Source organism: Lynx canadensis, chromosome D1, assembly GCF_007474595.2.
Source record: "Lynx canadensis isolate LIC74 chromosome D1, mLynCan4.pri.v2, whole genome shotgun sequence".
NCBI classification, from domain to species: Eukaryota; Metazoa; Chordata; class Mammalia; order Carnivora; family Felidae; genus Lynx; species Lynx canadensis.
The window spans coordinates 58787011-58799724 of NC_044312.2; positions in this window are offsets into that span (position 1 = coordinate 58787011).

Below are 12714 nucleotides of genomic sequence, written 5' to 3' on the forward strand. Positions count from 1 at the left end.
AACACAATAAGTGACTTAGTGAGACCTGAGAAACAGGAAAGGGACATGTCCTTGAACCCTATTGCCTTGGGGTCTTGCCTCACCTCTTCTATGAACTTCAGTTTCCTCTTTTGCAAAATGGTAAAGGTTCTTTTTTTAGGGTTTTGCCCGTTGTCCCAAACTGCCCGAGTTTGAGGGGTTAGTATTTCCTGTAATGAGGGGCTGGACATCTGGTTCTCTTGACATCTTCCCTTGGCTCTCTCATCACTGGGCTTGAGAGATCAAGTCCCATAAGTTCCGAATCCCCCCCTTACTTGAGGTGGCCTGAGGAGCCCCCATCCACTGCGACCTAAGGGCCTTTATTTTTATCATTGTACTTATTTACATTTCCTGGCAATAGTTTGTCAAGAAAATGTAGATGTTTCCATGCCTAAAAGATATTAGACCCATTGACTCAGCCAGGAAATTGAGGTTCAACAAGTCCCACAACAAGCCCCACACAGGGCCCCTATCTGGAAGTATGGAGGGGCATCAGAGGCGCCCTAGAACCAAGCAGCCCGGGCAGGCTGGTGGTGAAGACTCAGGCGTGTAATGGTCCCCAAGAGGAGGGTAATGGAGCCACAGGAGGGAGACAGTTGCCGCGTCCTATTAGCAGCAGCAGGTCAGATGGGAAAGGGCAAGCCCAAGAGCACTCCTCCCCGTGCATTAGGAGGCTTCCTGTCTCTCCAACCCTGAGGAGGCACTTGGCTCTCTCAAGCCTTCTCATCTTCCCTCTCTCGACTTCTCTCATCTCCCCCGAGAAAACTTCCTGCTCTGAGAATCTGTGCTGGGAGTGAAAGCCCCTGCCATGGTTCAGGGCTCCTTGCTCAGCTGGGATATTTCCAAGTATCCCTCCATCATGGGCTAAGGTGGGGTGCCTGTCACCCCTCACAGCCATCACCTGCCTCACACCTTCTGTGGCTCCACCAGCCTCAAGGGAAAGCCCACCTCTGCAGCCTGCCAAGCCGGGCCTTCCCACCTCTCTGCCTCACCTCCTGCCTCTGATCTGCCATGCTGCAGTGCTGGGCCCTCACTCGCCTCCTGAGTGCTGCTTGCTGCTCCCTCTGCCTGCAATGCCCCTTCACGCTTCTCTGCCCTTGACCCTTTCTCTCGGCTCTCCCCGTTGCTTCTCTAAGGCCCAGCCCAGGAGCCCCATCAGGTACCTCCCTCTTGTCACACCACTTACCACACTGTTATCTCCCCCTCTAGTGGGCATCTCTTTGAAGGCAGAGCCAGGGTCCATCCTGTTCACAGTTAAATGTCTAACACCTAGCACCGTCACTGTCACCTGGTCAGCCTTCATGAATATTTGTTACGTGAGCGAGTAAGAACTCGATTTAATAGTGACCACCTTTGAGCTAGTCGTCATGTTAAAGTACCTCATTTAGTCTTCACCAGAACCCTGTGAGGTAGATGTTATCATGACCATTTTACAAATAGGGAAACTGAGGCTCAGAAAGGGGAAGTGAAGGTCCAAAGTCACAGTGGCCCACAGCGTGTGTCCCCTGGCCCTAGAACTCCCGACCTGCTGGGAAGGAAGGCCCTGCTGAATTCCCTTCCCGGAGTGCTGGCTGGAGTAATGACTGAGCCACAGCATTGGGACCCACACTGGCGGCTCAGGTTACATAGGGCTGGGCTGGCTCCCGAAGCCTGGTCTTGCCTGATCTCCGCACTGCTGCATCGGCCTGGACCATGCTCCCTCCCTTGCCCGCCTGAAGTCCGCAGGGAACTGTGCTCCTCAGGTTTCCAGGCAGGGGCCCGGTCCCTGATGCCAAATGCAAAGTAGAAGCTCTGGCTCTTGGCATGCCAGGATGCAGGCACCCAGGGGAGGCAGCCCAGGAGGCAGGAAGCCTGGTCCAGGCCTGGGCAAGCTACCCCTCCACCTCCCCACAAGCAGGACCAGCTACATAATTTGTGGGACCCAAGGCAAAATGAAAATGGTCACCTTGTTCGAAAACTAGTGAGAATTTCAAGATGGGACAGCAAAGCAGTGAATCAAGTACAGGACCCTTCAAAGCGTGGGGCCCTGGGTCACCCTCTTATAATGCCTCAGGCCTTGGTTTTCTCATTTGCCAAACGGGAGAATGACAACCACCTGGCCAGGCAGTAGAGAGGATGAGGTTGGAGATGTAAGTAGGAGGTTCAGAGAAGAGCGTGGATGTTGGGCAGGGGTCCCCACGTTGCTTAGGTCTCAGGACTGGGTAGCAGACCAATTCTTGCCAGGAGTTTGATTCCTCAGACAGTGTCTTTTTTCATGAACCCAAAAGTAAGCCTCAGAGAAGCAAAACAACTTGCTCAGAGATTCAGTGGGGGGAGCCAAGATTAGAGCCCTGGCTATCTCTCTGCAAAACTGGTGCTTTTTGTGACACAGGAGAGAAAGAGAGGGAAAGAGAGAAGGGCAGGAGGGAGGTGGGGGGTGAGGGCTGCTCAGGACAAAGAGGGCCACTGTGCAGACACAAAGGCCTGACCACAGAGGCCCCTGTGTGGGCTGGGCGAAAATGGGTGGATAGAAAAGCCCCATGGTGATGAGGGAGGTGCCAGGAGCTGCCTTTCAGCCCCTCCCTGCTTGTGATAGGAATGGGGAGGGGGGCGGTGGCATGCAGGAGCCAGGAAATGTATCAAAGAGGAGACACAGACTCAGAGCCGAGCCCTTTACCCCAGCCCCGGGCCTCCAGAGCCAGAACCGCACAACCTACCTTTCCCCGATTCCTCCTGGACAGACTTCAGGAATCCCCCAGTTTAAGGAATCTAGCTTAAGGAATCCCCCGTCATGCCACCGGCACCCCATTTCCCCCCATTTCAATGAGAGTGGGGCTCAGGCTGCTAACCATCTGACAGTCCCACACTCACAACCCTGCTCAGTAATTTCTGGCTAATCTTCATCACCCACAGGGGAATGAAACATAAACCCTTCGTATCATTCAAGTCCCCTTGTGACCTGTCCCAGTGACCTTTTCATACTCTCCAATCCCTACTCCCCATTAGCCCTCCACACCCCAGTCATGAGGGAAGTCCCCAATTTCTCCAAACCATTCGGTCCTTTTGCACACACCCCTGCATTTCTTCATGCTTTTCCTTCTTCCTGAAGTGTTTTTTTCCCCTGCCCTTTGCTGGCTGAACACTTTCCCCCTCATGAACCAGCTCAAATGCCCTGTCCACCAGGCAGCTTCCCTCAACCCCCACAGTGGGACTTAACCTTCACTCTGCCACAAATTTTGGATTTACCCATTCTCTTGCAGGGCTTATCCCCCCTCTTGCTTTAGCCGTAGTTTAGATCCACAAAACCTACCTGGAGGAGGAGGCATTTGAGCTGGGCCTTAAAGGCAGGTAGACATCATTAGCAGATGGCTGTGATAGGCAAGGAACCAGAGCTCAGGAACCAGGGGTACCAGCCCTCTCTCAAACATTTTATCTGAATCAATCTATTTGGTTCCTGAGTTCAGATAACAAAGGATCCATACTTTAGAATCGTGGGAGTTGAGTGTCCAGGAGTTGAGGAAGAGGGGTTGACAAGGAGCAGATAGACTGCAAGGGCCAAATCAGGACAGGTTTTACAGGTCATGATGCAGAATTTTTAAATTTTTATTTAAAAAAATTTTTAATGCTATTTATTTATTTATTTGTTTATTTATTTATTTATTTATTTAGAGGGAGAGAAACAGAGAGACAGAACACGAGCTTGGGAGGGGCAGAGAGAGGGAGACACAGAATCTGAAGTGGGCTCCAGGCTCTGAGCTGTCAACACAGAGCCCAAAGTGGGGCTCGAACTCATGAATTGCAAGATTATGATCTGGGCTGAGGTCGGACGCTCTCCCGACGGAGCCACCCAGGCGCCCCTAGAATTTTTTAAAATGAGTTTGAATTGGGGCTCCTGGGTGGCTCCGTCAGCAAGCATCTGATCTCCCTGTCTTGGGATCAAGCCCTGTGTCTGGCTCTGTGCTGGGTGGAACTTGCTTGGGATACTCTCTCTCTCTCTCTCTGCTCTTACCCCACACTCTGTCTCTCAAATAAATCAATAAACTTTTTAAAAATGCACCTGAATTTATTTCTCAGTTTATGTAGTTTACTAAGTAATTCATTTCTTTTTTTTTTATTTATTTTTCAATTTACATCCAAGTTAGTTAGCATATGGTACAATAATGATTTCAGGAGTAGATTCCAGTGATTCACCTCCATCCCTATATATAACACCCAGTGTTCATCCCAACAAGTGTCCTCCCTAATGCCCCTTACCCATTTAGCCCATCCCCCCACTAAAACCCCACCAGCGATCCTCAGTTTGTTCTCCGCGTTTAAGAGTCTCATATGTTTTGTCCCCCTCCCTGTTTTTATATTATTTTTTTCCCTTCCCTTATATTCATCTGTTTTTTATCTTAAATTCCTCATATGAGTAAAGTCATATGATATTTGTCTTTCTCTGACTGGCTAATTTCACTTAGCACAATACATTCTCGTTCCATCCATGTAGTTGCAAATGGTATGATTTCATTCTTTTTTATTGCCGAATAATACTCCATTGTGTGTGTGTGTGTGTGTGTGTGTGTGTGTGTGTGTGTGTATACACCACATCTTCTTTATTCGTCCATCAATGGACATTTGGGCTCTTTCCATACTTTGGCTATTGTTGATAGTGCTGCTGTAAACATTGGGTGCATGTGCCCCTTCAAAACAGCACTCCTATATCCCTTGGATAAATACCTAGTAGTGCAATTGCTGGGTCATAGGGTAGTTCTATTTTTAATTTTTTGAGGAACCACCATACTGTTTTTCAGAGTGGCTGCACCAGTTTGCATTCCCACCAACAGTGCAAAAGAGATCCTCTGTCTCTGCATCCTCACCAACATCTGTTGTTGCCTGAGTTGTTAATGTTAGCCATTCTGACAGGTGTGAGGTGGTATCTCATTGTGGTTTTGATTTGTATTTCCCTGATGATGGGTGATGTGTAGCATTTTTTCATGTGTCTGTTAGCCATCTGGATGTCTTCTTTGGAGAAGTGTCTAGTCATGTCTTTTGCCCATTTCTTCACTGGATTATTTGTTTTTTGAGTGTTGAGTTTGAGAAGTTCTTTATAGATTTTGGATACTAACCCTTTATCTGATATGTCATTTCCAAATATCTTCTCCCATTCTGTTGGTTGCCTTTTAGTTTTGCTGATTGTTTCCTTCACTGTGCAGAAGCTTTTTATTTTGATGAGGTCTCAATAGTTCATTTTTACTTTTGTTTCCCTTGCCTCTGGAGACATGTTGAGTAAGAAGTTGCTGTGGCCAAGGTCAAAGAGGTTTTTGCCTGCTTTCTCCTTGGGGATTTTGATGGCTTCCTGTCTTACATTTAGGTCCTTCATCCATTTTGAGTTTCTTTTTGTGTATGGTGTAAGAAAGAGGTCCAGGTTCATTTTTCTACGTGTTGCTGTCCAGTTTTCCCAGCACCATTTGCTGAAGAGATTGTATTTATTCCATTGGGTATTCTTTCCTTCTTTGTTAAAGATGAGTTGGCCACTAAGTAATTCATTTCTACCTTTATTATTTTCTTTCTCTTAATTCCCTTGGGGTAGCTTTTGTGTTCTTTTTCTACGGTTTTATTAAAGCTAATATTTATTTTGTGTATTGTCGTTCTTTTTATTTTATTCATTTTTCTTTTATAGAGAGAGTGAGCATAGCAGGAGAGGGGAAGAGGGAGAGAGAAAGAGAGAGAGAGAGGGAGGGAGAATCTTAAGTAGGCTCCATGCTCAGCATAGAGCCTGACAAGGGTCTCAATCCCACGACCCTGGGATCATGACCTGAGCCAGAATCTAGAGTTGTTCACTCAACCAACTGAACCATCCAGGCGCCCTGTCATTCTTTTTAAATAACATAATCGTTTATGACTATGATTTCTCACTGACTTCTGCTTTGGCTACTTTACATGTTTTTATAGGTAAAGTTTTCTTTATCACCATTTTTAAATAGTTGGTGACTACATTTTTAATTTCTCTTTGACCCAGTCAAAAGTCTTTTTTAGAGGAGTATTTAGGTTTGGTTGTTATTTCTTGTAATTATTTAAACTTGTGTTATGAATTCCTAGTTTTATTTGCAGATATATAGGGGACATTGGCTTAATTAAAGTGTGTTAGCTTGTGTATATTTTATTTATTAGAATTTCATTTTATGTGTTCTATGGATTATTTATATATTTGTTTTAAAGTTTATTTATTTATTTTGAGGAGGAGACAAATAAAGAGGGAGAGAGAGAGAGTCCCAACCAGGCTCCACGCTCAGCTGGGACCCTGAGGCAGGTCTCGATCCCATGAACAGTGAGATTATGACCTGAGCTGAAATCAAGAGTTGGGACACTTAACTGACTGAACCACCCAGGAGCCCCCACACATATATTTTCAAATAAAGTATATCTACATTTATTTTTATTCTATATAACCTATTAGACTGATAGTGATGTGTCTCTTACTCTTTTCTGTGTTTTACTCTTTCCTTCTATTTGTAGTTTATCTATTTTGATGCTGTATTATTCAATACACCATATAAAAGTCTCTCTGGACTGGGGGCACCTTGGTGGCTCAGTCAGTTGAATGACCAGCTCGATTTCATCTCAGGTCATGATCCCAGGATCATGAAAAATAAATAAATAAGTAGATATATGTCTTCCTGGGTCACCTGGCTGGCTCAGTTGGTGGAGTACACAACTCTTTTTTTTCTTTTTTAATGTTATTTTTGAGAGAGAGAGACAGACGGAGCATGAGCCGGGGAGAGGCAGAGAGAGAGGGAGACACAGAATCCGAAGCAGGCTCCAGGCTCTGAGCTGTCAGCACAACGACCAATGCAGGGCTTGAACCCACGGACCTCGAGATCATGACCTAGCTGAAGTCAGACATATAACCAACTGAGCCACCCAGGCGCCTCAAGTAGAGTGCACAACTCTTGATCTTGGGGTTGTACATTCGAGTCCCACATTGGGTGTAGAGATTACCTTAAAAATAAAAAATCTTGGGGCGCCTGGGTGGCTCAGTCAGTTAAGCGGCCGACTTCGGCTCAGGTCATGATCTCGCGGTCGGTGAGTTCAAGCCCCGCCTCAGGCTCTGTGCTGACTGCTCAGAGCCTGGAGCCTGTTTCAGATTCTGTGTCTCCCTCTCTCTCTGACCCTCCCCCGTTCATGCTCTGTCTCTCTCTGTCTCAAAAATAAATAAACGTTAAAAAAAATAATAATAAAAAATAAAAAATCTTAAAAAAAAAGTCTACCTTGTTATGGATTATATACCTGTTTTATAAATAAAAGCATCTCTCCTCCCATTTAATGCTTTTAGCCACGATTTTTTAAAATTTCTTATATCACTATTACCATCCCCTACTTTGCACTTACCTAATGTACCTTTGTCTGTGGTTTTTATATAAATTTTCTTTGTCATTTATCTTCTTAATTTGAAATCTGAATGAGTAATACATTTACATGCTTCAAAAATTAAAAGTATGGGAGGGGTGCCTGGGTGACTCAGTCTGTTAGGCATCTGACTGACGCTTGATTTCAGCTCAGGTCATGATCTCACAGTTTGTGGGTTCAAGCCCCACTTGGGGCTCTGCACTGACAATGTGGAGCCTACTTGGGATTCTCTGTCTCCCTCTCTCTTTGCCCCTCCCCTGTGCATTGTTTCTCTCTCTCTCTCTCTCTCTCTCTCTCTCTCTCAAAATAAATAAATAAACTTAAAAAAAATATGTGTATATACAGGAAAAAAAACATGCAGAGAAAAGTCTCCCTCCACCCCCCACCATCCATCTACCAAATTCCCACCCCCACTTCACCCCTAAGCTGGGAAGGTGGTTTGATTAGTTTCTTGTCTATCCTTGACTTTCTTTGTGCAAATACAAATATTTCTACTTATTTTCCTTCTAAATAAAAATGTAGTAGACAATACACATGACGTTGCATTTTACCACTTAATTGTATTTTGGGGGTTTTTCCAAATTAGCACATTGGAAGCTTCCTCATTCTTTGTATGGGCTGCAAAATATCCCATTGTATAGATGTACCATAATGTATTTAACCAATCCTCTACTGGTGAACATTTGGGTTGTTTCCAATTTTTTACTAGTACAAACAATGTTGTAAAGAATATCCATGTCCTGTACATACTTTTTCATGTAGGAAATTTCACAGAAATATTATTACTAGATCAAAAAGACTGTGCGTTTGTAAATTTGATTATTACTGCCAACTTGTCCACCTTTGGACTTGTACCAATGTAGCTTCCCATCAGCACCATATGAGAGAATCTGTTTCCCACCCCCCAGAGCCTCACCAACACTGTGATATCAAACTTTTGGAATTTTGCCAGTGTGATTGGTGGAAAAAAATCCATCTCAGTGTGGTTTAAATTTGCATTTCTCTTACTTTGAGCAACTTTTCATAACGAGAACCATTTAAGATTTATTTGCATTTCTTTTTCTAGCATATCCTTTAGCAATTTTTTGTTAAGCCCTTGGGCTTACTGATTCCCATTAGCTTTTTATATTTTGGGAAGAGTATCTATCCCTTTGTCTGGAGAGAGAAAGCAGGAGTTGGGGGGGGGGCAGAGAGCGAGTGGGGAGAGAGAGAATTCCAAGCAGGCTCTGCACTGACAGTTCAGGCTCGATGTGGGGCTTGAACTTATGAACCGTGAGATCATAACCTGAGCTGAAGCCGGACACTTAACCAAAGTCAGACACTTAACTGATGTCGGACACTTAACTGACTGAGCCACCCAGGCTCCCCTCTCTTTTTTTTAAATTGTAAGATGCTTTTGTTTCTCTGTGGTTGAACTTACCAGTTTCTTCTCTTATGGTTTCTGGATTTCGAGCCGTAATTAGAAAGCCTGTTCCTACTCTTTCTGGGCTTTACTTCAAATGATTTTATTTTTAAATTATTTAAATTATTAAATTTATGAAATAAATTATAATTAAGTAAGTAATTAAATTCATTAAATAATGAGTGTTTTAATTATTTAATTATAATTTAAATCATCTCATTTTTAACATGTGTATCTTTAATACATTTGGACATTCTGTGTTATTGTATTTCTTATAAGTAGCATATAGTCTAGTTGAATTTTGTTTAAACAAAATTTTTTAATGTTTATTTTTGAGAGAGAGAGAGAGGGAGAGCAAGAACGGGGGAGGGGCAGAGAGAGAGGGAGACACAGAATCTGAAGCAAATGCCAGTCTCCCAGCTGTCAGCACAGAGCCCAAAGTAGGGCTTGAATTCAAGAACTATGAGATTATGACTTGGGCCAAAGTTGGACGCCCAACTGATTGAGCCACCCAGATGCCCCAAATTTTGTTTTAAACAAGAGAATGTGAAAAACTTTGCCTTCAGTAGTGTAGTTTAATTTATTTATATATATATTTCATAACTGATGTCTCATTTTACTTGATTTTTATGCTTCCATATTGCTTTTTTGTTCTTTGTTATACATTCTAGGTTTTTCTGTTTTTTTTTATCTTCTATAATGCTGTAGAAAGTAGAACTCTAATTTGTAATCTATAAACCTTTAGATCAGTCAAGCACATATATTTAAATTCATATGTATCCAATTACCGAAGTCAATAAAATGTCTGTTATTGAGTATGTGCTAGCCTTGGTGCTGGCTGCTTTCCACGAGTCTGTACTATTGTCTATATTTTACACATGGGGAAACAAAGCCCATAATGTCTAAGTAGCTCAATAATTTTTGACGATGTCCTCTGGTGTGACGTCTGGTGTGACGATGTCACTCAATAATTTTTGACGATGTCCTCTGGATGATGAGAAATTTAGCAGACTTCAGCCAATCAGAGCCATCCCTGGAGCTGGAGAGGAGGAAATCTTAGTTAAATAACATTGCTGACAGTGAAAAAGGAGTGAATTCTTCAAAGTAAAACCCCCACAAGGATTTAAAATCCCATAATGGGGGTGCCTGGGAGGCTCAGTCAGTTAAGTGTTTGGGCTCCAGTTGTGATCTCATCATTAGTCAAACGGAGCCTCTGTGCCGTCAGCACAGAGATTCTCTCTCTCCCTCTCTATCCCTCCCTACCCTCCATGCATGTGCATTCTCTCTCTGTCTCAAAATAAATAAACATTTAAAAAGACATCATAAGGGGCGCCTGGGTGGCGCAGTCGGTTAAGCCTCCGACTTCAGCCAGGTCACGATCTCGCGGTCCGGGAGTTCGAGCCCCGCGTCAGGCTCTGGGCTGATGGCTCAGAGCCTGGAGCCTGTTTCCGATTCTGTGTCTCCCTCTCTCTCTGCCCCTCCCCCGTTCATGCTGTCTCTCTCTGTCCCAAAAATAAATAAACGTTGAAAAAAAAAAAACAAAAGACATCATAAAAAAAAAAAATGGGCACCTGGGTGGCTCAGTTGGCTAAGCATCTGACTCTTGATTTCGGCTCTCAGTTCATGATCTCACGGTTCTTGAGTTCAAGCCCCGGGCTGGCAGTGCAGAACCTGCTTGGGATTCTCTCCCTCTCTTTCTCCGTCTCTCTCTCCCTCTTTCTCTCTCAAACTAAACTAAACTAAAATTAAAAAACTATAAAATAAAATATTTTAATAAAATAAAATAAACTATAAAATGAAATACCCACAATAGCTTTCACAAGGGCCTCTCAATCCTTCAACATTAAAGTCTTGAATTTCCCCCAATTTGTCAGGTGAAGAATCATGTCTTGTTATAGTTTTGGTTTGCATTTCTCTTATGAGTGAAAGAAACATCTTTTCCTATGTTCGAGAGCCGTTCGCATCGCCAATGCTATGAACTGCCCATTCATATCCTTTGCCCCCTTGGGAGACGTCCAGCAAATACCCACTATACCAAAGCCTCCTGGAGTATATGTTTGTTTTGCGAATACCAAAAGGATGACTTTGGGAATTTTATTCTGTTTCTTACGGAAAATCATTTTAGAGATCATACACTCTTCATCCGAATCTTCAGGACAATTTTCATCCCCCTTGTGGGTAGGATCTTCTCACAGGCTCCGCACTAAATTTACACAGACATGTAAATTTAGTTGTCACAACAACGCTCTAAGATTGGTACTATTACGATCCCCCTTTTATAGATGATAAAGGTGAGACACAGAGGGGTTAGGTTACTTGCCTAAGCTCACACAGCTAATAACTGGTGGAGTCAGGACCCTAACCAGGTCTTCTTGCCCCAGAATCCATGCCCTCAACCAGACTGGCTCGAAAAATGTCCTGTCTGACCAGAGATCCATCTAGTCAGTAGGTCCCTGACAGAAGAGTAGACAGTAGGGATTAGTTCATCTTATTGACTTTGGAAGCCATTGGTGCTTCATTCATTCATTCAGTTAATCCTGTGACTCATTCATTCAGCAAATATTTACTGAGTGCCTACTATGTGCCAAGTTCTGAACTGGGTGCCAGACACACCAAGACAAATTAGATATGGTCCTTGTCTTTAAGGAACTTGCAGTTAAAGAAGAGGGGCATGGTCTGTTTCAGAGGGAGGAGCAGGTGGTATGTCATCCCAGAATGTCTTTCTCAATTTGTCCCCATTTGCCATTTAGTTAGTGTGATTTCTCCCTGTACTTTGCCTTGTGATCTCTTATCTTTAATGTGTGTGGTAATCATTACAAGTTTTGTATTTTTGCTTATTTTCCCGATCATCTTTTTTTTTAAGTTTATTTATTTTGAGAAAGAGAGCGAGAGAGAGGGAGAGAGAGAGGGAGAGAGAGAGAATACCAAGCAGGCTCAACCAGGCTCTGTGCTGTCAGCCTGGAGCCCAATGTGGGGCTAGATCCCATCAACTGTGAGATCATGACCTGAGCCGAAACAAAGAGTCAGGTGTTTAACTGACTGAGCCACCAGGCACCCCTTATCTTCCTGATCATTTTCACAGGGAGTAGAGAGTGGGCTGATCAGTCATATTTGCTATCACTTTTTTTCATCCCGGAAATGTTGCCTTATCCCTGCCTGTGAGTGATGGGGAACCAGAAAACATTCTGAGTAGGGCAGGTGAGCACTTTAGAATGAGCATTCTGGCTGTAGTATGGAAAGTAAATTGAATGAGGGATATGAAGTAGACAGTGCAATGAGGAGGCTGCTGAATAGTTCAGTGGGAGATGAGATCTGAGTAAAGGCTGTGACTGGGGGAGAGGAGGAAGTTATGGATCCAAGGAATACTAAGAGTATGGGATTAAAGGGACCTACTAATTCATTCAACACTTTTTTTTTTATTTTATTTTTTCTAACGTTTATTTATTTTTGGGACAGAGAGAGACAGAGTATGAACGGGGGAGGGGCAGAGAGAGAGGGAGACACAGAATCGGAAACAGGCTCCAGGCTCTGAGCCATCAGCCCAGAGCCTGACGCGGGGCTCGAACTCCCGGACCGCGAGATCGTGACCTGGCTGAAGTCGGACGCTTAACCGACTGCGCCACCCAGGCGCCCCTCAACACTTTTTTTTAAGTGTTTATTTATTTTGAGAGGGGGGAAAGTGCAAATGGGGGAGGGGCAGAGAGAGAGGGAGACACAGAATCTGAAGCAGGCTCCAGGCTCCAAACTGTCAGCACAGAGCCTGACACGGGGCTTGAATTTATAGACTGCGAGATCATGACCTGAGCCAAGGTCAGAAGCTTAAGCAACTGAGCCACCCAGGTGCCCCTTAACACTGTTTAATGAGCACCTATTATGTGCCAGGCACTGTGCCAGGTGCCAGGAATATGGCAGGAAACAGTAAGTCT